This window comes from Trachinotus anak, unplaced genomic scaffold (assembly GCF_046630095.1).
Source record: "Trachinotus anak isolate AG129_WGS33_773 ecotype Australia unplaced genomic scaffold, CSIRO_AGI_Tana_v1 ptg000014l, whole genome shotgun sequence".
Taxonomy (NCBI): Eukaryota; Metazoa; Chordata; class Actinopteri; order Carangiformes; family Carangidae; genus Trachinotus; species Trachinotus anak.
This window is the reverse complement of record NW_027273865.1, coordinates 10313630-10336948: the sequence shown is the minus strand read 5'-3', so window position 1 is coordinate 10336948 and position 23319 is coordinate 10313630. Positions and strand designations below refer to the sequence as shown.

General features: G+C 41.5%; 1 protein-coding gene across 1 annotated transcript in view; it reads right to left on the bottom strand.

Moving 5' to 3' along the window:
- The window catches only part of traf4a (tnf receptor-associated factor 4a), a 36395-nt gene that overhangs the window by 9746 nt on the left and 3330 nt on the right, over positions 1-23319 (bottom strand). The window lies entirely within an intron of this gene.

The following is a 23319-nucleotide window of genomic DNA, read 5'->3' as shown; positions in this document are numbered from 1 at the left end:
CTCATCACACTGTCTGATGTACAAACACACTGCACATAAAAGTCAGATCTTTGAGCCACTAGCTTTAATGACATTAGCTCTTTCATCTTCTCCCCCTAAGAGGACTCGTCTGCACAGACTATTATTACTACAGCGGAAAAAACTACAAGTAGGCGCCTCATCTGTTCATGTTTAATACATAAAGGCATGATTGTGGACGCCACAGCTACTTTTACTGTTTCTCTCACTGCTTGCTGTTTCATTTTTTGCCCTTGTTTCACAGTCTAGACAACAGTGTGCTAGTTTCAACAGGCTTCTGTTTTTCTGCGAATAAAGCAATGTAAACCTGGCCTTCATGCTCGAGGCTCTTCCTCAGGAAAAACTGAAGATTTGCTGATCTGCTGGTGCATGAGTGAGACAAGTTTTTAGTCTTTTCCTTACATCTCTCCTGCAGCAGTTTAACCCAAAATAAAACCCAAACTCTTGTTTTACTACAGACCCCCGTGCAGTTTTTGTGGCGCCACAGAGGAGCCCTTAGTGGCCTGTTTTAGGGCCAAATGAGCGAGCTCCATGGCTCATTAGGGCAGCCCTCTCTCCCAAAGTCCCTACCCTGATGTCATCATGAAATATTCACACTTGTAAATAATGGAGGCAGCAGCCATGAGGGGTGAGCTGCTACACAGAATCTATGCTTGCGGCTGCACAGCAAAGACATCTAGACACACAAAGGTTACTTTAAAAAAACAAAAAAAAAACAAAACAGCAAAGGCAGTCGGTGCCTTATCTCCTGAGATCCGGCTGTTGCTATTTTATGCGATTGTAAATAAATCTGGGTTTGACAGCCAATGAGTTTTTTGGCACCTTTGGAAGAAATAAAAACACACACCCACAACACTATCTATCTATTGACATTATTATTTTCTCAATTAAACAACTGTTTGGTCAATGAAATGTCAAAAGGGTAAAGAGAAAAATGCCTGCAAGTGGTTTCCAAAATCCTACAGTGACACATTGTGAATGCCTTGTTTCGTCAGACAGTCTAAAACCAATAGATAGACATAGATAGATAAATGCCATTACACATACAAAGATACACAGAAATATCTTAAAAAGTCACAAACACTGAAGCTTGATCTGACCTCCTGTGCAAAGCTTCTGATAACCCAGACCATGTCTGAATTATGTTTACACTAATCGAGGGACAACAGTATACAAACAGAAGTGTTTGCCTCTTGGTGCTTTCATCTGGTTGGCTGCAGTGTCACCTGACCGCGGCTCCCAGAGGCACAGGGACATGTGACAGGGCGGCAGTGCATGTGCACTGCACTCCGTCCACCCAGCTGCTGAGAAACCGTGGAGTATGCTGAAGGGGGGGATGGGAGCAGAGGTTAGGCCTGAGAGGGAGGAAGGGTTGATAAAAGGGGGGTGGAGGAGGGAGGTTAATGCATGACGAGACAGCGGTAATTCTCCTCCATTAGGGTCACTGTGTCAGCAGGGAGCTGGATACCAATTAACAAGCCACAACGGGCTGTAAAAGAGGTTCAATCGATTAGAGGCTCAGAGAGCCCAGTCAGCATCTCATATGTAGTGTGAAATCATTTACAGCGCTCATCGCCATCACAGAGGAATCATTTCTTGCTGTGGAGGAAAAGTATACAGGGCACTGCCTGCAACAGTGAGAGGAGATGGGAAGCGACAGGCTCCCAGCTCTGGAAAGGGGACAGCCAGAGGCCCATGTCCAGCTCGGGCCCCATATCTGACGCACAGAGAGCCAGACAGGCGAAAAGAGCCTAGTCACAGACTGTCAGGATAATTCTTTCCGTGGTCGCAGAGAAGCTCCTGCAGCCACACAGTCATGTGTTCGGCCCCACTGCCGATAATACTGCTCCACTCTCTTGGCCTCTCATGAGTCGATCTCGCTGCCGCTTTGTGACAGCGCATTAGCAGTGAAAGGTAGGACCGATACAACACAGATCCAGTCCAATTCTGTCCATCTTCACCAGCTAACATTTTCTCTGACTAGTGATCACTTTCAAGAAAAGACAAGAGTGCAACATGGTGTAAAATAACTGAATATCACAAATATAAATGATAGATTAATCTATTGCTTGTTTTTTCCCAATAAATACATCTAGCTTCAAGCACACCCTCGCTGACCGTCTAGCATGGCTGTAGAGTGTTGTCACTTGATTAAATGTTTGATTATCAAAATTGATGCTAATCAATACATTAGCTAAACACAAGAGACAATACTGAAAATTGACTGAGTTTTCCATGAATAATAACTGACTATCTTTGTGTTTGGGGACAAAAAAGCGGATGTAAGACGTAATCTTGAGCTGTGGGAAATTTCGAGCAGCATAGATTATTCATAAAAACAACAGACAGCTTAATCAGTAGGTGAAGTGCTGCCTGAATACAGTTGGTAAAGGATAAACAAAACTGTTACACAAAGCCCAAAGGGAAAACTCCTTTATGTACAACTATGCAAGTGGGAACTTGCACCTCACACACATTCGGCCTCTTTGAAAACAGGTTTTCTCACAAATGTTTGTTTACCACAGATTTCTTGCCACAGTTCACAATCTAGTCAATGATCATCCAGGGTGACAGGTCGATAAATAAAGTGTTTCAGTGTTGGGTTGTCACAGGGGAGCAGTTTAAGACTGGACAGTGTACAGTATAGTACAATCACCTCATTAAAATTTCATTGCCTCCTTGTGTCCTGTCATACCATGAGAGCAGAGGAGGCTCTACAGCTGCTCTGCTGCAGAGATGATCATGTTTAAATCAGCTCAAATGCACTGCCAGACAGAGGTACAAACATTATCACTTTAACTTGTAGAAAACACATTTGTCCCTCTGCAGGTGAAATGCACCCACTAGTCATCATTGCCTTGGACCCTAAATCTCTCTGCCCTCTAATTGCCCCCTCTCCTCCCTGTCCTCAAATCTTCTTTTCAGGCGCAGATTAAACAGCCATCCATTCATCCAGCTGATACCACGAGGACAGCCGTCACAACATGCTTCGTCACTCTGTGCACGGCTCCTGACAGGCAGACGGTGAGAAGTACAAATCCCTCAGGTTTAATCTCACCGGTGCAGAGCGGAGGGGTGTTTTTCAAGCGACAGCGACCAGGCTGCAGGCCACACAGTGAGGACATGTTGGTGACAGGCCAGTTTCCTCACAAAGCAGGACCACTGAGTAACCTTGAAAGAGACTCCTAAACAAACCTCCCCATGTTTGCAAATGCAGCGAGCAGGACAGTGGAGACACACTAAACAAACTAAATCAAAAGCATGAGGGCTTTGGAGAGTACAAGACTGTGGCACATTAACACTCTAACCAGACCCACCAGGTGTTTGCATATTGACTCTGATAGAAACAGAAGCCTTGAGTGAACTCCCCGCTCGTCTCCGGCTGGAGCTCACTACCAGCTTTTATGTTCATCCTCATGCTAAACCCTTTTGTCTTTTCAAGTTATAACCAGGATTAACTTTTATATACACAAACAAACCCTTAAATTCCTCCAGTGCCCTCTGTGCAGGCTTTAGGTCTCACAGCTGAAGCCAAACTCCCTGTGTCTCCTCTCAGGAAGTAGAGAGAAAACAGGAATTTTGTTTTATCTCAGATAGAGTTCCTATAATCCCCCAAATCCATCTGGTTTGGGGTTTATGTGTTTAAGACTGTGTGCAGTCATGACTTCCTTCTTCTGAGCCTACCATTTTGAACAGTAATGATTATAAAGACATTATAGTGTGTGAATGATATTCTTCCATGTATCAGTCTGTGATGTCCTACTTATTCCAAGATATCTCATTTGAGTCCAGCGGCAAGAATTAGCTGATCCATTAGTCAAATCTTCAGAATGTTAATTGTTTAGGTCATTTTTCAACCAAAAATATCAAACTTTTGACAGCTCCAGTTTAGATTATAGAATATTTTTGAGTTTCAAACTGTTGCTCGGAAAAATGCAAGACATTTGCTGATGTTACCTTGACCTCTAGAAAAACTTTCACCAACATTCACGGGAGTTTCTGCTGTTTTCTGATGCTTTACAGAACAAATGATTAACCAGTGAACTGAGAAAATGATCAACAGATTAATCTATCATGAAAACAACTGTTAGTTGCAGCTCTACATTTGACCATTTGATCAATACACTCCCAGACATGCAGGTGATAAGATGTTAATTACTGAGCTTTAGACGCGGTGGTAGGTGGATTTTGTTACCTTTGGACACATCCACTCTTGCTCTACTATGTTTCTATGTTTTGAAACCAGACTGTGTCCCATGCAGTTTGACACTATATCCCAACACTATATAAAGTGCAATATAAATTCTGTCTGAATAATCCTGTTTAGCTGCTTTGTTCTGACACTAAAATTATATATTATGTGTGACTTTGGACAGCTACTGCCACTTTAATTATGGAAACTTCACAAAGAGAGAGTTAAATGTTTTTCCAAAGATTTAATAGTTTATTTTCATGTTTCCAAGCTGTCTCTGGAGCTGTCTGACCACAACCCACAATTTCTCTTAATTCCTTCCAAATGAAAATAGCTACTTACAAGCAGCAGTGCACAAGAGAAATGGAGGCCCTTCTGTTGTGCTCTGCATTTTTGGACAATAGGGAAAAAAGCACAAATATATTTGGTTTGTATATAGACATCTCTTTGCATACTGCAAAAAAAACCTTTGCTGCAGGACCCAATAGATGGTGCTACTTCTTTCATCCAACTAAGCAAATTTTCATCCGACTGACAAACCATCCTAAAGCAGGACAATAAAGCAGCAGAAGGTGTTTGGCCTGCAGAAGCTCTCCCTCTCCTTCTCATGACTGGCTGGATTAACGCCCTCACATGAGCAGTCAGCGCTGACTACAGACGCCCCATAAATGAGGTCGAGTGATGGCGCTGAAGCTGGGTGGTGTTTCCACCTCTGAAACCCGATACACCATGAGCGCAGAGCTCCCTTCGCTCACGGCTGATCGGGCTTTCAGGCGAGCTTTCTGCAGCCCTCTCATTTGTCTGAAAAAGGGAGGAGCAGGTCTTACTTTCACAGAGTGTGATGACACACCAGCCCACAGGTGGATCGAGTGCTCCTTCACAGGCTTCCTGTGTGGGACATTAGCACAGAGAGATGCTGTGACAGCTCCTTGTGTGGGATTTAATACCTACAAGATAAGCTGTCCATACCTGTGGTTTGTTAGAGATTATATTGCCTACGAGCCCTCTGTCGTTTGTGGTGACATTCTCCTCTGCTACCTCTAATAGTGCTAATGTCCAAGAACAAGCCAATCTAGCTACGTACACACTAAAGCAATGTACTTGATCAGACTAAATGAGTTCAGAAGAGTTTGTTTGACACTGAGCTCAACATTTTCCAACATCGGACACTAAAATCAACAAAACCTGCAATATAACAGGCAACTACTTCTAGATGAGCTGAAGAGTTTTATACCTTTAAAGTAATCGAGTGTTGGAAGTGGTTGCTATTACAATCACAGATCGATTCACAAAAACCTGAACCACTACTTTCCCGCTAAACAAAGCAAGTTAAAGATACAAAGTCTCACTGGATAAGATACTTGCTTTTGTATTGCTTCTTATTGTCCTTCCAGCACCTTGCAAAGCCTTTCATCCAGTTAAGCAGTGGATACTTTAATCCTTAGGATGAAAGACTGAAAAGAGTGGGACTAGTATAACTCGCCATCCTCTTGTAATTTTATAGACTTTATGGAGGCCTATCTGTGTGCTTAATCATGTTCCAATCTGCTCTGTCTTTACTGTGTAAAGTACAAATTTTGTCATTAATTACTGACCATATTTCACCACACACAGGGCTTATCTGATGAATATTAGTCCAGTGTGATTTAGTATTTCAGTAATTTGAGGGCTTTTTATCACAAGTTGCTAATGGAGCTGCCCATTCGACAAAGCAGCCATAAGAAAGTCCATACATTTAAGTTCAATAGTTTCTTTATCATATGAATGCTCTAAAAAGCAAAGAAGGCAGGGATACTTTTCTAAATCAAATGTTAATTCTAGTCTGGTGAGAACAAGGCTTTATTCACTTAAAAATATTTTTAGGAGTATGGTTTTTGATTGATTTTAGGAGCTGGTTTGTTTAAGCCTGTGGTTCACACCCGTCCAGAATATGACACCTGTAAAATCCCATCTGACTTCCTTTGCTGGTCACTAACAGCCACTGGCAGCTGCTTCATATGAAGTAACAATGGCTGACAGTTTGCAGGTCATGGGCATCAACCAGACAGAAATAAATTACATCTGACTCAATGTCAGACAACCTAAAAAGACAGGCGGAAAATTAAACCGCTTCCAATTTCATATAAATCAAGCAGAGCTAAACTTTTAGGTGTAGTTTAAAGTCTCTATTTTATGTTTCCTTATGCAGAAAAATACTATTTTTTATTATGTTGCTTTGCCAAAGCAGGAAAAAAATGATGCAAGTGGAAGAAAGGCACTACTACTAGAGAGTGTGTGTGTGGGTGGGTGGATGTCTGGCCTCTTTCCCTGGCTTCATCTGCAGCACCCCATGTAACACTCACTGGGACAAAATGTGGACCAAGATAGAAAAGCATTAAAAAGGATGGTTTTACTACGAGCTATGCCGACTCTCCCTACAAAACCTGAACAAAAGAAAAAGGATTTTGATACTACTGGGATTTCATTTCCGCTCTTTTATTCCTACGCAGAGATAATTTTACTACTCCACAAACACCGCGGATCCTGACTGTCAGGACACCTGAGGCCATCCCTGCTCATGCCGTCATCACTTATGTAATGATATTCATTTCTCCCTGCAGTTCACCTCAACATGCTGACATTTGTGAGCACAAGCCATCTGCGAGTGAGTTCACACAGCTATAAAGCGTCCAAAGGTTAACTAAATCTCAGTTTGTTTTCCCTAAATGTCAGCTTCCCAGGAGAGCAGCCTGCAGATAAAGAGTAATATTACTGTGTGCTGAATGTATGTTTCTTAAGGACCCTGATTGAGCTCATTTATATTTTGACCCAACAATAACCAAATAATTTCTGGAGACAGGTTATCTGCTGGTCTTGAAAAGTCTTCAAAAGCTATGAATTCAGTTCCCTAACAAAGTGTCCCAAGAAGATATTAAATAAACTTAAATTCCATTTACAAAAGTCTTGAATATTTTGTCTTGCCTGCTGTAGACAGTAACAATAATTATAACTTTTTTGTATGTGGTTGCAGGCTGTCGGGAGGCATTATACATGTATTAAGTGTAACTTTGACCAGTATGACGGTGAATTGTTCTGCAGGAAGCTTTTTAATTGCCTTTGCAGAGTCATTATTAAAGCAAGCTAGCTCATTGGCTCATAAGTGTCCCATCAGTCTTCTGCCCCTTATCTGGCTCCAGGTCATGTTAATTGATTCATTATATTACTAAGAATTATTATTATATACAGCTGGGAAGTAGATAGATAAATAGCCATATCTTTCATTCTTTGAACCAGTATGACAGTGAAAAGGGTCTTAAAAGGTCTATCTATAAGATGATTATATCTCTTTAATATACTTTTGGTTACTTGCGCAAAAGACATTGCATAGAAATGTCAAAACCGACTGGACTGCAGTTGTAAGTGAAATATACTCTGTGCTGCTTTAGGAAATATGAACATTATGCAAAATACTAGAAAATATGCATTTACGTGCACATAGACCCCAAAACTACAATATGATCTACTACTGTTACTGGTGTTTTATATATATATATATATATATATATATATATATATATATATATATATATATATATATAATATAACCTCTATACATAAAGTCTTGGTAGAGCAGCATTGTTACACCTTAATGTTATTGCTCTTTCCTGAAACAGACCTACATTTCCTGGACAGAAATATTTGCTTGTGTGCTTATTCAAGTCGCTCTGAGAAGCTGGTGAGGCAAAAACAGACAGTCAGTTTGAATTTGTGAGCAATTAGACCATGACTCATCAAATTGCCAGAGGTGCAGCTTAGACTCACTGCCATGATAGCAAACTGTAAAGAAAAGAGCCACCTGCCAGAGGACAAGCTGGCTACAAAAACAGAGCGAGAGGAAGGGAAGAGGAAGGAAGGACGGATGAAAAGATGAAGGGAGGGTCACAGGGAGGAGGAGCAGCCATCTGCAGGCTGCACACAAGCCTGCGAGATGCCCTAATCCATCCTTAAGTGTGTGAGGAGGGGAGACGGCGCTTACAAGTATTTATAATCCCCTCGCACTCCTCCATCCGTCTCCTTCCATCAGTGTGATCGGGCTTTGACATGGACGCTTTATCAGAGAGGAGAAGGTTAAAACGTGAAATCAAGTTCCTCTTAGTTTGTTTCTGTTGACTTTATGAGTTTTTAAGTATCATAGTTCTTTACGACCTCATCCTGACTTGCACCTGTGCTAATATAAGCTTAAAGGTATAGTTTGACTGATAAGGACGGACAGATATGAAAGTAATGTCATCTCAACTTACTCTTGGCAAGAAAGTGTATTTCCCAAAGTGCTAGCTATGTTTCAGGTCTTTTATGTCTTCTACTAAAGTTATGAATGCGCTCATATAGGATCTTATCCGTAAGCGCACCTGTAATATTATGAGTTTAGAGGAATAGTTCAACATTTTGTGCTGAAGTTGTTCACTCCCATATATGTCTGATAAATATGAAGCTACTTAACTTAACTTAGCATTAAGACTGGAAACACTCTGCCCAAAGGTAACAAAATGTGCCCACCAGCACCCCCAAGAAACAGTCTGGCTGACAACCCTCCTTAAGCAACTTTTTTGTTTTACACTTTAAAATGGTAATTAATGAGCATTATAGGTGTTAGCTTCAGACAGAGCCAGGCTAGCTGCTAAGAGAAGCTAAGCTGATGGCCATATATCTACCACACAGACATAAGTGTCAATTGTTGACCTGTTCCTCTAACTTTCGCTGTTGAAACAACAGCTTGAAATGATATGGATTTCAGTCTTAGTTTCGAACGTCAACAGATTGTTTTCTACGGTGCTAGGCAAACAGATCAGATAAAGAAAAACGAAAATGTAATAGGATGCTGAAGGATCTTTTGTTTTCCTGATCGATTTCATCCCACAAATTATACGCTGTATGCAGAAGGTACGGGAAAATCAATCCACTTTCATTAACTGCTCCTGATCTGGGTGCAGGCGGGGAGCGGGGGTTGAGAGAGAGAAGTCTATCTCATCAATTGTACCGAGAGCTGATCTCATGCATGCATGATGCCGTCACCCTCACCCACGCGGTGCACAGCAAAAAAAAAGATGGAGGCGTATACACACGCATGAGGGCCTGCACTGAGAACATGAAAGGAAAGTAGGGCTTGAAAGGAGATGCTTTACGTTTGATCTGGCTGAAGGGCGGTTTGTGGAGGGACCCAGTGGGTGGAGGACTGCGCCCGGAGATCAATGAGAGTCCTGAGCTTTAACATGTCGCACATGTGAGAAAGACCTACTGGTCTGTGAAAAAGTGCTAAAAGCTGCTGTCAAGGTTGCAGTAGGTGTGAAACACCCCAATCTCCATTTTACTACCCACTGTCACACATTTGTGATTCAAATGCTGCGAAAGAACAAGAGTGATCAGCTGTTATTCAGCAATTGACCCCAAAAGGAAGACGTTACATGCTATAAATTTCTCCAGACACATGTGACTTTTAGCTGTTTTAATCACAGATGGCTGGTCTAATTTTAGCTCAGCTTCAGAGGGCAGATTTCTGCTCAAAAGCGCGATCTGCAGTGACAGTGGCTGGCTTCGAGGAGCTGTGGCGCTCCCACACTAATCCTGTTGAATGCCTGCACTGGATGGAGGGGCTCTGAGATTGCCAACGAATTGCCTGGCCTATTAAAAGGAGAGCTGCCAACTGTATGCATATGGCAGTGGAAAAGCAGTGCTAGACACAGTCGCCTCATTTTTCCTCCAAACAGCATTAATGAATCAGCGATTGGAGTCACAATCATCAAGAAGCACAGCGTGAAATCGCAGCACTGATACAGATTAAGTGTGGCGGCAGCAGCACGCTTCAGGCTATTGTACAAGGCATTTATCAAAGTAAGAGAAAAAGGATGTTATGCATTTTCAATCATTCTCCAATAATAAAGGTGTGTTATTCAGAAAACAGAAACCAGTTTTCTTCATCAAATACTTTATTTGCATGATGTTTATTAAAATGAAGCAATCGCTTGACATTTTGGGAAACAACTTCATTGGCTTTCTGCTCACAGTTAGTGTGCTAGCAGTTAGCTTAGCTTATCACAATGACTGGAAATAAGAAAACCAGCTAGCCTGGCTCTGACCTTGTCTTCACTTCTTCTATGCTCAGGCTCTTTGGCCTTTGTCTTTTATCTGGTTTCATTTTTCTGTGAAACACTTTGTAACTTTGTTAAGAAAAGTGCTCAATAAGTTATGATAATAATTATTATTATGTCTATTTTAACATACTTCTTTGATGAGTTATTATACTACTGTAGTTGAGAAAAAAGTCCTTTACATAAATAAGAGAAAATGTGTGTTAAAGCGTCCAGAGTGAAGGTACAATCCTGAAATATGTAACCTCCATCAGTCATGACTGGATCGAGCTTTAATGGAGTATTTCTACTATCCCCCTCACAGTAATAAAGATTAAAAAAAAATCTACCCTGACACAAAATCCCACAAGGCGTTTGTGTTAAAAAGTCATTAAAATTTTAAAAAGGATTTTACATCCGGAGGTTTCATGCTCCTTTAACCAATTAGGACGCCATGCATGAGGTCATCCCATAGTAGGATAATTCACAAGCCGTTGCCTAAATTAAGTGGTGTGGATTTCAGTGTGAATTCAGTGTCAAGGTGCCTTTTTTGTCAAGACAGTCTTAGCTCCCGTGGAAGAATGAAGAGGAATATGCCAATGGCTTGTTAGCTGGATCTAACGGCACATTATTCCTTTGTAACGGCCTCCTTTTGCTCTCCATGGGGTTTGTTTTATGACTTTCGAAACCGCCAAGATCTGTTTCATGCAGCCCAGAAGCCAAGAGGGACAGTTTCTCTTTAATGAGAATTTACTTCGCACTTGGCCACCACAGCTAAGACATCAATCAGAGGCCACTTTGAGGTAAAGTTTCACAATTTAGCACCTATAGACTCATGGTACCAGGAGAGGGGAACCACGAGCTGCAGCCTTGCATGCCCTTATCATAAATCACATTTTATGCAATTGGTAAGCAGAGTGCTTCAGTTCATTTCTTTATGTAGTCTACTTTCAATGCCAAAAGCCATAGCAGATAAAGAAGACTGTTTCTCCAAGGCCCCTTTTCCTCCGTAGATCTCAATCTGAATCAAAAACAACAAAGATCCACCACCCCTCTATTAAAATGAATCATTGCAGAGGGACTGTCACGTCTTTGAAAACGTACAGAGAAAATGTGAGCTGTAAATGAAAAGAGAGGGGAAAACAACACTGCTTTGTGATCAGACTGTCATCAGGTTCGGGTTTAAGGACCGTGCACAAACTTGAATTTCTAAGGCAGATTTATTTTACAGGTTTACAAAGGTTGATTTACAACTACAAACTTTTATTTGTAGAATTATTTGTAGAGCTATTTGAGATCACGTAACAAGCTGAAAACCTTACTGACCCTAATTTGAGACCATAAGCATCAGCCGGACTGAAACTCAACAAATACAGACCACAATAATGTAATTCTGCATCTTCTCTCCCTTTACTCTCTGACCAGCAGCACCAGGTGGACAGTGCAGATAATCCCTGCGACCAGTAACATCTTATGGACAACAAAGCTTTTAATTAACCTGCACCTGTTCACCCTGTGCACAGGAAAAGGAAGCGAACCACAGTAATCTGCCATCGTGCCTACGATTTACTTGTTTTAATTTGCTGAAAAAGGTTTTTTGAAAGTGCAAAACTCTACATCAAATTGCTGGTAACACCAGAAAGAAGCAGCTGCCTTTTCTTCCCTGTCCTTCACAGACGAGCACTCCACTCCATACACACACCTCTCGAGCTGACCTGCTATGTGTGCGCGAGATAACAGGTGTGGGTAAACCATTATCAGCTTTGCTGTGTGAGGGAGTTATTTTTGTCTGATCCCACAGGAACACCTTTGGAAAAATGTACAATGCCCTCAGTGACACAGCCATTAATTACTGAGAGGTGGAGGAGTCCAATCCTGGATCATTAAGAGTAAAACCACGGGAGTAGTTTTTATGGGTCCACATAGTGACTCAGCCTCGTTGATAGATTGTTTTAAATGCTGAGAAGCTGATAAGGACATTGGGTTTTGCATCACATGAACTTTGCTGGAGAGTGTCCGAGGTCACGTCGAACTGCAGACGGTGCAGAATAAAGATAGGATAGGATGATTTGGATTTTCCCTTGTCAAAGTCTGTGACCTGCCCGGCTGTGATTCACCGTTATCACAGCGGAGTGCAGGAAGCACAGCCATGAGTCTGATGTGTTATTAGTCACTTGTCTTCCTCTCAAGCAGAAAAGCTGAAAACTTTTATCCTCTCAGCCTCGTCCTAACTTTCTTCCTAGATGCTGCTTACCTTCAAAGAGTGCTCCAACTCACGCCTCACTTTCCTCTGAGGTATCAGAAAGAAAAGCAGAATTATATAACCTGAATTTCTGCTTCCGGCTTATTTGCATTTCCACTGAGCTGAGAAGGGAAAAGCTCCTTTTCCTGATTTGTCACTGAGCTGATTCGGGTCTGTGAAGTGTGCACATCACTAGCAGTGACAATTTTAGGTCCTGTGCTTTTGTGTCCATGGTAACTGGGAGGGAAGGTGAGGGCTTTTTAGGTGTGTGTGTGTGTGTGTGTGTGTGTGTGTGCAGGAGACAGAGGGCGCAGTTGGCAGACAGTGGACACACACAGACATGCACTAATTCACAAAAAATAAACAATTAGCGCTCGCTGCTCTTCTTACAAGCTGCTATGATCACACCTCAGATATGCTGTGGCTCCTGTTTTTTCCTTATCAGTCTGAATCTGTGAAGAGTACACGCAGATAAAATCCAAAACAATACAGAAACCGCCCCCGGCCTACACATGCCCTCCTATGGCTGATTGTGAGCCAGCTCTGAGCTGTGCCTCCTGCAGTTGTCCACTTCTCAGCTTTGCGGATGCAATTTCTTTGTTCAGCGAGGCGAGGTGCTGACGTCAAATCGTCTCCTTTGTTTCACAACGCCTCAGCTGCATTGTTCGTCTAGCGTGAATTCTTCAACCTGCTTCTGTTGCTGGGAGCAACAATGAGATAAATGACAAGATTTTTCAATTAGCGCATAAAAGAGCAGAGGGGGAGCAAAGGAGGAAATATAAAAGAGTAACTGGCAACAAACAGAGATGTCACGCTTTCCTTGTAAGAATAAATCCTTTGAGTGAAAAGGAAATTCTTTTTTTTTTTTTTTGAGCTAAACAGTATGACACTTGATTTTTATTTCTATTTATTTACTTTCTGCAACAGCTTCTTTAAATAAGCAGAGGTGTTCCTGAGGGGCCATGAGTGATCAGGAGTTGTATGTATTTGACTGTTTTTTGGATGGGACATGAATTTCTCAAACATGCACATGTATCACAATATGATTCAGATTTAGTTGTTTGAGGTGTTCGTGTTTTATTGTTGCATGCATAGTTGAAAGGATGTGTGCGATTTTAATAATCATCATAATTAAACATAAATTACCTAAATTTATTGATTCTAGGCCCTCAGTTGTGAACAAGCGTCATGCTTTTCTTCGTCTGTGATTGTAAACTCAGCATCATTTGGTTTTGGACTGTTGGCTCTACGAAACAAACATGTCAACTTTGGGAAATTGATGTGTGTTATTCTTTGTTATTAATTTTCTGATCAATGATTAATCAATTATTTGAGAAAGCCATTGGCAGATTAATCAATGACACAAACAATCACCAGTTGCCAAGTGAGGTGTCTATCACCACAATCAATTTTGATGGCTGGTGAACTGAGAGAGTTTAGAAAACAAGCGCTCCTTCATCCAGAGAGACTTGACTGAATGACCCATCTGGACGTGCACCTGACAGAGTGACTTCCTTTCGTGGGATCAATAGTTGGCCTGCGCAGAGGGAGGAAGAAGGAGGTTCAGAGCGTCAGCGCTGTGTTGACATATGTGAAAATGAGCTGTGAGCGAGAACCTCAGACACAACACAAGGGAGTTAATGCACTTGTCACTGTCATTGAGCTGTTTGGTTAAAGGACCACCACAGTAAACAGACCAGCTAATGAGGGTAAGATGGAAGAGTCTTGGCAGGAAGGAAGCCCCCATCGCTTCCAAAAAAGAAAAAAAAGGTGGTGGGGGGGGACGGAAAGGCAGAGGGGCAACTGAGCAGCGACCTTAACATTGATGTGGCCCCTGCGGATAAATGACGATAATTCAGTGTGTGTTCGCTTCAAGTGAAGGGCTTAACTGCTCTGCCGACACCTGTTCAGCTCTACAGAGGAGCCTTTCACTGAAGACAGGTGCCCCGGCAGCGAGCCGCCCACTTCCCCTCGCTCTGTGCTCCGCTCCCAGCTGCTCGCCTTTCAGACCTCAGACACAGATTCCTCACATGCCTTCCTGTCAGCTCAGCAACTGCTGCAGCAGTCACTGCTCCTAAAGACAACTCCCCAGTGCAAACAAGAGCTCTGCGAGAGCATCACAGGAGCATCTCACATCGATGGACATGATGCGGATCAGAGGGTTCACTGTTTAATTAGTATATGCTGTGTATTTGTGAACTTAAAAAACATGTCTCTCATTCTAGAAGACAGACGGCTTTCCTGAAAGTATGTGTACGCTTCACCTCCTATATGAATAATAACAAGACATTACTTCCGTTTGGATCAGTTTGACTCAAGTTCAAGAGAAATGAACTTGTGAACCTGCTGCATCATCAAAGTCATTTCTCAGAACATTTTCCATATTTATTTCTTAATTGAGAAATAGTTTTATCTGATCAACACTTCTAAACCATGCAAATATATTTGGTTTACTATCATGTATGACAAAGAAAAGCAGTGAATTCTCACGTCTGAGAAGCTGGGAAAAACAAATGTTTGTCAGTTTTGCCTAAAAATTAAGATTATTCAAAATTCATCTACTAATTGCTCTATAATACTATGCACTTTTAATATATAAAAGGTCAATAAATAGTAAAAAAAAAAAAAAAAAAGATGTTGCAATTTCCAAAAGCCCAGGTTGGCTTGTTTTTTTCAGCCAACAGTCCAAAACCAAGATATAGAATTTACCATCGCATCAGACAAGGAAAAGCGGAAAGTAGGTCATGTTTGGTACATGTGTTAAAAAAATTATTTGCGAATGGATTGTCAAAAGCGTTTTCTGTTAGTCAACTAGTCAACTAATTGGCCCTAATGGTGGGCTTGATGGATGAACACCCTGTTCTGGAGCCTCAGCTGGAATCATTTCTGTGGGAGTTTGAACATGTGTGTGTTGCTGTATGTGTATGCACACTGTGTCTATCGGCTCTCTAGTCTGTTCAGTGACCCGTTCACAGACAAACAGATGGGGGGGGGGGGGTCAATTAGCACAATAGCAAGCAGAGCTCAGAAGTAGCCAGACTGAGCACTGAAATGGTTTTGAACTCTCATACCTTAAAATATCTGCTGTTGAACCCTAAAATGATCATTAACATCCCAACTACAAGCCTTCATGTCAAGCCTCTGGAGGGGCTCACATGTTCCGCTGTGGGAACAGGCGGAGTGCATGTATGTGTTATGATAAACATACCTTTATCTGAGCTGTTTCACATAGCATGCATACTCAGGCACGTGTAAGCACTAGCCATGCTTTTCGGATCGGGGCCAACTGGCTGTGATCCAGCAGCAGGGCTGGGTTTGGTGGCTGGGTCCCAGCATGCTCGCTGTGTGAGGGGTAAGGTGCTTCACTGCATAGCTGGAATGTTTTCCGTCTTTGTTTGGCCCAAAAGGCTGTGAGTTTCATTTTAAAGGAGCTCTTATGGAGGAGGGCAAGTTGAGGCATGTCCATAACTGGTCCATAGTGTTGCTGCTGCTCAGTTCAGATAATCACAGCTGTCATTTAGTCATTTGATTTGTGGATATTAATATTATTTATTATTATGATTATTTTTTTGATTTATCATTTACAAAATGTCAGAGAGGACTGAAAAATGAGCATCAGAGTTTCCCAGAGCCCAAGTTGACATATTTAAATGTCTTATTTTGTCTTACCAGAGATCCAAAACCATAACTCAAACTGTAATTAGATTTGCTTTAAAGCCCCTACGTGGCAATTTGGTAAAACAGCACTTTATTTAGGAATATCTACTATGTATGTATACAGGGGCATATTAGCAAAATTAGCTGCAGGGCCTGCCCTGATATTGCACTTATGCAGATCAAATTCCTTAACAAACATGCAATTAATTGAATTACCACACACTAAATCAACACACAGTGAATCTTGGAGTTTTCAGGCCCTTGGGGGGTGGGGGGTGGGGAGGTTCGTCAGTTTGGTAAGCCAGCTTTGTAAACCACCTGCGTTGACGAGTTCAGCTCTTCTATGTAACATGAAGTCAAACAGTAATTTGAAGAGTGATGCGGGTGTGTGGAAGTTGAGTCACGGCTTTAAGACTTTCTCGAAACCACAAATTGCCTTTCATATCGTTGTCAACCACACGGCAAGTGAAAAGACACTTTGTGTGGTCACTGATTGAGACAGTCATGGTTCATGTCAGCTAGAGGTCTTTGTAAGTACACAAAATGAGCATTTAGTCGGAGCGTTTAGGATGTGTTTTATTCTCTAAAGCTGCAACTGGCTGAACTCTCAAGGCTGTTTTGCTCATGAATCAAATAAAACCACTTTCATGGGTCTTTCAAAGGCGATGAATTAAGCCTAAACTGGCTGTCACTAATAAACTCCATTGCAGCCGATAGACGATGTGACCTGAAAGTGACTCGCTCAGAGCTCTGCCCTGTTACACGGATAGGAAAAGTAATTGGTGGAAGAAGTACTCAAATCTTTTACGTAAGTGAAAGTACTTATACCACTCTGTAGAAATACTTCGTCAGTAAAAGCCCGAACACATTAATGTGTCGGCCGTATTTTACTTGGTGCAGCTGATTTTTAATGGAATGATTCTTCAGTGGCCAAATGATTGTCTGTCAGTCAAATAATCATTTGAACTCTACATTTTTATACTGTTGGTAGTTTAACCTACAATAAAGCATCATATTTTATGAGCTCTTCATGTGTTTTGCATAGAAATCTTGATTTGTAAAGTAACTAAAGCTGTTAAATAAATGCAGTTGAGCAAAAATATTCCTAGTCTGAACCACAGTGGAGTAGAAATACTCAGGTAAAATACCTCAGATTTGTACAACACAGTACTTTCTGTTGCACCACTGGAGACTTTAAAGGGCCCCTCCATCTCTTCTGTACATTCATGCAAACAGCTGTGACAATACCAGTCTCACAATAACATTTCGTCTGCAGCTGTGTGAAATGGTCAGGACACTTTCTCCCAGCAATGTCATCATCACAGCTGCATCTCTAAAGCCTCTCAGCTTCCTCCCCTGAGATTCGCCTCAATTACCTTATCCTGAAGCAGGCCGGCTAACATCTATCTGTCTGTCTCTGGGGTGACGGAGGACGGACAGACAGACGCCTTTGTAGAAACACTTACGAGAACAAACACTTCAGAGTAAATCCCCAAATTATAAGGACAAGAGCATTGAGTGAAGCAAGTTTCCTCTGCAAATGTCTTTTAGCCACAACTGGCTCATTTTCTGCTGCACTTTGTTTTCTTGATATCACTTTTATTTTACAGGTCCATTATTTCCTGTCGATTTCTTGAAAGCTTCCCAGAAAGAGCCGTGTTGCCGACCAATTAAAACAAAAATAGATACAAAGTGCTGACACTGTTATTTTGCTTGACTGAAGTGGTTGTGTTGAGTTTATTGTTGACTTCCAGATGAACTTCAATGAAAGAAAACTCTCCATTTGAACCAGAGTGAATATTTATTACTCATTCATTGGAAACTTTATTCTCATGTTGCCTGTTTACATCGACTACTAGTGGGAAAAGTGGACTTTTTGTTTACAGGTGAAACAGGGCATGTAAACAAAAGAGCAGACAAAGTTTGTCATTAACTGAATTACTTGACTGTCTGTATAATTTCTCTGGTGTTTATACGTTAATTTTAAACCAATGTTGTGGGTCAGAACTGCAGTTTTTCTTCATCTTTCATGGTAGCTTTCATGCCTTCCAAACATGGGTAATTACTGGCTATCAGATGTCAACATCCATTTCCTTACATCCATAAAACACAGTGATTTGGGGTCGTTTCCTGTTGTTTGTTTGAATTACTTTCCCAGGCTCAACTTGGGCCCATTTAGTTCAATGTGCATCCAAGTTGAAACATCATTGTTCTTACTAGAGATGATAGAAATATTAGCTCATCTTTAGATCACTGATTAATCATTTCAGCCATTTTTTGGCAAAAATGTCTATATTGACTGGTTGTGGTCTTACAAATTTGGTACCTTTCTCTGTTTCATATCATTGTGAGCTGAGTATTTTGGGGTTTCACAATGTTTGTGGTTAAAACAAACTAACAGAATAAGCCACCTTTGGCTCCAGGTAATTCTAATAATCATTTAAATCTATTTTGACAACTTAAAGACAAAATAATCAATGAGTTGATCGAAAAACAAACCAGCTGGTTAATAAACAATCAAGACAGTTGCAACCCTAGTTCCTAATTCATAAGCTGCATTGCGTTAACTGCTGTATGACAATGAATTGAAGTAAGTTAAATAAGCAGAAGTGTTCCTGAATGGCTATGACTAAACAAACGTTTACGGTATGTAACGTATTGTTTTTTGAATAATCAATCATTAATCACGATAGTCATTTTAATCACTAGTTCCAGCTCCTCAGTTGTGAATATTTTCTGTTTATTCAGTCTTATTTGATACAAACTGAATATGTTTTGAATAAAAAATGGCTTAATGTTAAAAGGCCTTTGTTGTAGGATCTGTATGTCTAAATTCAGAGAGTAATATGCTTGAAGCAGTGGGAAGTAAACATCCATGTTAAACTTTAAAGATCACTGACTTCTCGTATAATCATTAGTTTCAAAGTCCAGGAGGGTGGTGGCGTGTAAAGTTCAGGAACGTTCAGTCACTAACTGACTTCCTGCTATGCACCTCAGGTAGAAAAAGAGAGAAGAGTGGGTGGCACAGCTTCACAGTTGTTGATGTTTGTCTCTAGACTTTACAGGTGCTGACCATCATGGAAGTGTAGCTACATTTAGGCAGGGTATAGAGCACCGACTGTTCTTCCATTACACAAATGCTGCTGTATCTCGCAGGCATTTTTTTCCCCCTCTCTTCTCCAAGTGAGTGGCTCTTTCTATGCATTGATGTATTGAAATTTACTGGGCTGTTTCCAGCTCTGTCACCCCAAGTACATCAGCTGACAGCAGCCTCAGTGCACAGCTCCAAGAGGCCTTCACAGAGCCCAAAGTGCAGAGCGCAGAGGCTTGAGGGCTTTCACTCAGCTACACACAGCATCTCTCTGTGCGCAGCTCACTGACCACCGTTGTCGTCAGAGAAGGATGGGACACTGAAGTCCCCCCGAACTCTCCGGATCTGGACCCAGGATGCCTGTGCAGCCTTCGGACACCTGCGGGGGACTGTGAATGTCTCTGTGATGGGCCTGAGGGACGTGGGACGGTAATGAACACACAGTCATTTATCAGCCATCCATGGCATTGGTCCTATTCAGATACAGATACCCACTGAGACACAAAGCCCCAGCTGCTTCAAGTGCCAGGCTGACACACAACATTGGGCACCAATGCAACACAGCTCCATTTAGCCCTTTAAGAAACGCCCTGTCACGGCAGCTAAAGTGCCGCTCTATACGTCCTTCTGCACGGCTGCACGCACAATGGACAGAAGTTGATTTATCATGTGTTTAAAGGAGCGAAATCCGACCATAGATAACCATCTGCTAAAAGAGCCAAACATGTCTCTGATCACATCTGTTCTTAGATTCTTTTGGTGCCACTTAATATGTCACCCTTTATAAATGATTACTACATTTAAGCTTTAATGGTAAATAAATCATTTGCTAATCCTTTACAAATAAATTGTACGCAATGAATAAGAACATTGTGAGCAGGATGTAAAACATTCTTTTGATAGGTGTTCTTTCCTGGTCTGTAAAGGACCAATTTAACATTTTGAGAAATATAGTTATTTGCTTTCTTGCAGAGCGTTAGATGAAATGCTCATGTCTGTTAAATATAAAGCTACATAAAGAAAAACATTAGCCAACCTGGCTTACCCCAGATGTACAACAACAGACAGCTGCAGCCCTTATTGACTGATTCACTAGTAGAGCTGAAAAACTTTGAACTACTAACTTCTACTAACTACAAAACTATTTTAATAATTGATTTATCATTTTTTGAGGCAAAAACACTGAAATAATGCAAAATATTCTCTGATTCCAGCCTCTCAAACAGCACATTTTCTTGCTTTTCTTTGTCATATATTGGTGGAAACTAAATATGTTTGCATATTTGGACTTTTGGTCAAACAGGAGAAGACATTTGAGGATGTGGTGTTCAGCTCTTCAAAGTTGTGAAGGGATTTAGGTTCAGGTGTGATTTTTTTTTGATGATTTCCAGACATTTCAGTGATGGTCACTAGCTGCAGCCCAAGTCATTAGTTAGAGTTTATAAACCCTGTATCATTTTTGCTTCCACTAAAGTAAACCCACACATATTCAAATAAGACAGACAGTTGCTGTTGAAAGAAGAGTAAAAGAGGGAGGCAGCGTTTGGCTGTAGTACTTGTAATGCTGCTGATTGCGCGCCAGGGCATTCAGACTATAAAAACGTGGGAGAGCGTGGCAGAAAAAATGAGTATCACCTACATCACTGAGGGGAGAAAAAAAACTACTAAAGTTAAAATGAATCATGGCCCATTCCAAAAAACACTCCCCTGGCTTTTGGACAGTGAATAATCGAGCCATGAAAAATTCTCATATTAGCCCACTTTGGAGCTCCTTGTGACTCTGGGTAAGTCAGCAGTTGCACTACATACGACTACGTGGAGGCCTGTAGGAAGAAGCTCCCGAGCCGAACAAACCAATTACACCCCTGTCAAGGCTGTGGCACAGCACTGCATCATCCCCACAGAGACACCACTGTCACATTGCATGGCATTACTCTGGCTCAGTAGACCCAGGACTGATGAGCCATGAGACCTGGCATGTGTGGCACGGCCATAAGCCCTACTTAGCCCTCACACAGTGAAGGAAATTGTGTTACATACCATTAAGTGTTATTCTCCTTTATTAAAGAGGCAGTGTTGCTAAAACAAAGGCCCGCCCCGTTCAGCACGCACTGAATTGTTGAAGCATGTGACTCATATGTGATTGCAGATTGTGTTAAGGCTGCAGGGCTGGGCTGCTTTTACCCCATGACTCTCGCTCGGAGCGAGGGCAGCCTCCAGGACTGCTGTTGCTGCTGCAGAGTATTTAGACATTCCTCCCCAGGGTGGGAACACAGCCCATTAGCATCACATGCTAACATGCCTGTGGACACAGAGGCACACACCAGCTCCTTTCAGCGCTCAGACATGGTGAAGTAAGAACAATTCATGTGTTTCCTCAAATGCCTCTCAGGGACATTTCACTTTATTTTGACTTCCTTTGAAGTGAAAATACAGGATGAACCCTTTCTAAAGTAACTCAGTATTCATACTCCCCTATTCAGCATTTATAAGCAGCATATAAACACACAATTAATGATTTATAACAGATATGCGTGTTTATTAATGTGGTTGTCAACAACTGTAACAGAGAGATTTTTCATCACCTGATGACCCAACATTTGTTTATGTGTTATTAGCGTGTTATTAATGACCTATAACTGATCTATAAAGAATCAGTGAAAGATTTATTAACCACTGATAATGCCATTACTTATAGCTTATAAAGCCTTCATAAAGGGTGCATTATTAGAGAGTGGTAACACACTATCTTCTATCAGGTATTACATCAAATACCACAGTGGTGAGGAGTGTTAGCATGTTACAATCACAGACATAATTCAGATTCAGTCAGATTAGTGATGTGTAAAAGATCACGTTGCTCCTCACAAAGACGTCAACTTGATTCACTTGTTGCTTTAAACAGGATTTCCTGGTCCACTTCTCAGGTAGAATAAAGTTTATATAAACATTTATACCTGTAGCAGATGATATTTCATCGACTCCACCACCTTAGGCCGCACTGACATACAGACTGGCTGCACGGCCTCTTTAATTGACAAAGTGTGCCAGTGGAGGCCACTTTCAGCTCATTTAGCCATGGAGCGCACGCATCTTTTGTGAGGAGAGTTCAAGTTTATTGAGGCTGACAGACAGTCGTTAGCTAATGCTTCACCCATTGAGCAACTAGGTTGATCTTTTTGCAGTAATAATTTGAAGGCTGTGCATGCAACATCCAGTCCGGGCTTGCCAGCCGAGTCTGCCCACTTTCACATTGATGGCTGTGTGGCCGTCTCCAGAGCCCGCTGCTCTGTTGCAACAAGCCACAGAAGAATGCTACTGTATGGGATTGCTTCAGTGTTAACAGTCGTTTCTTAAGAAACAGTCGTCACTGAATTCAAATATCTTATTTTTCACACTTTACTTCACCTCATCGTATTTATAAACAACATATAAATAGTATATATCACACTATAATGTAATGTGATGTTGTATGTAGATAGAGGGACATTTTGTAAGTGTTTATATATGCACAGTATTTGTTAACAATTATCATTACAGCTGTGTTTTACTGTATTGTCATTCATTATGTGTTTATACAACAGCTTCTACTTACGGGTGCCCACAGGAGGAGTTATAGTCATGAATAAAGAGTTTTAATCATCAAGTCTGCAATTGCAAGTGTGCCTCATTATAAAGGGGTATTTTTTAACCTGTTGCAGGATTGTGCACTTAATGCACCAAGGTGTAAAAGATGACCAGTGTCTCAGATGTTGCTCCAGCTGTTGTATCTTTGGGTCATGCAGGTCAGACAGGGAGGAAATCATCACATCTGCACCGTCATCCTCACCAAACAGAAGCACACTGTTACTCAACTCAAAACTTTAACAAGTTGTGAAACTTCAGTCAAATTCAGTGGGAGTCAAAAAAAAAAAAGGAGCATAAACTGGAGGACGAACACGGAGGCGGGCAGGATGAGGCAGACAAAGCGTCAGGCCAAACTCATTGATCAGCAGTGAACACTGTTCCTCCCTCG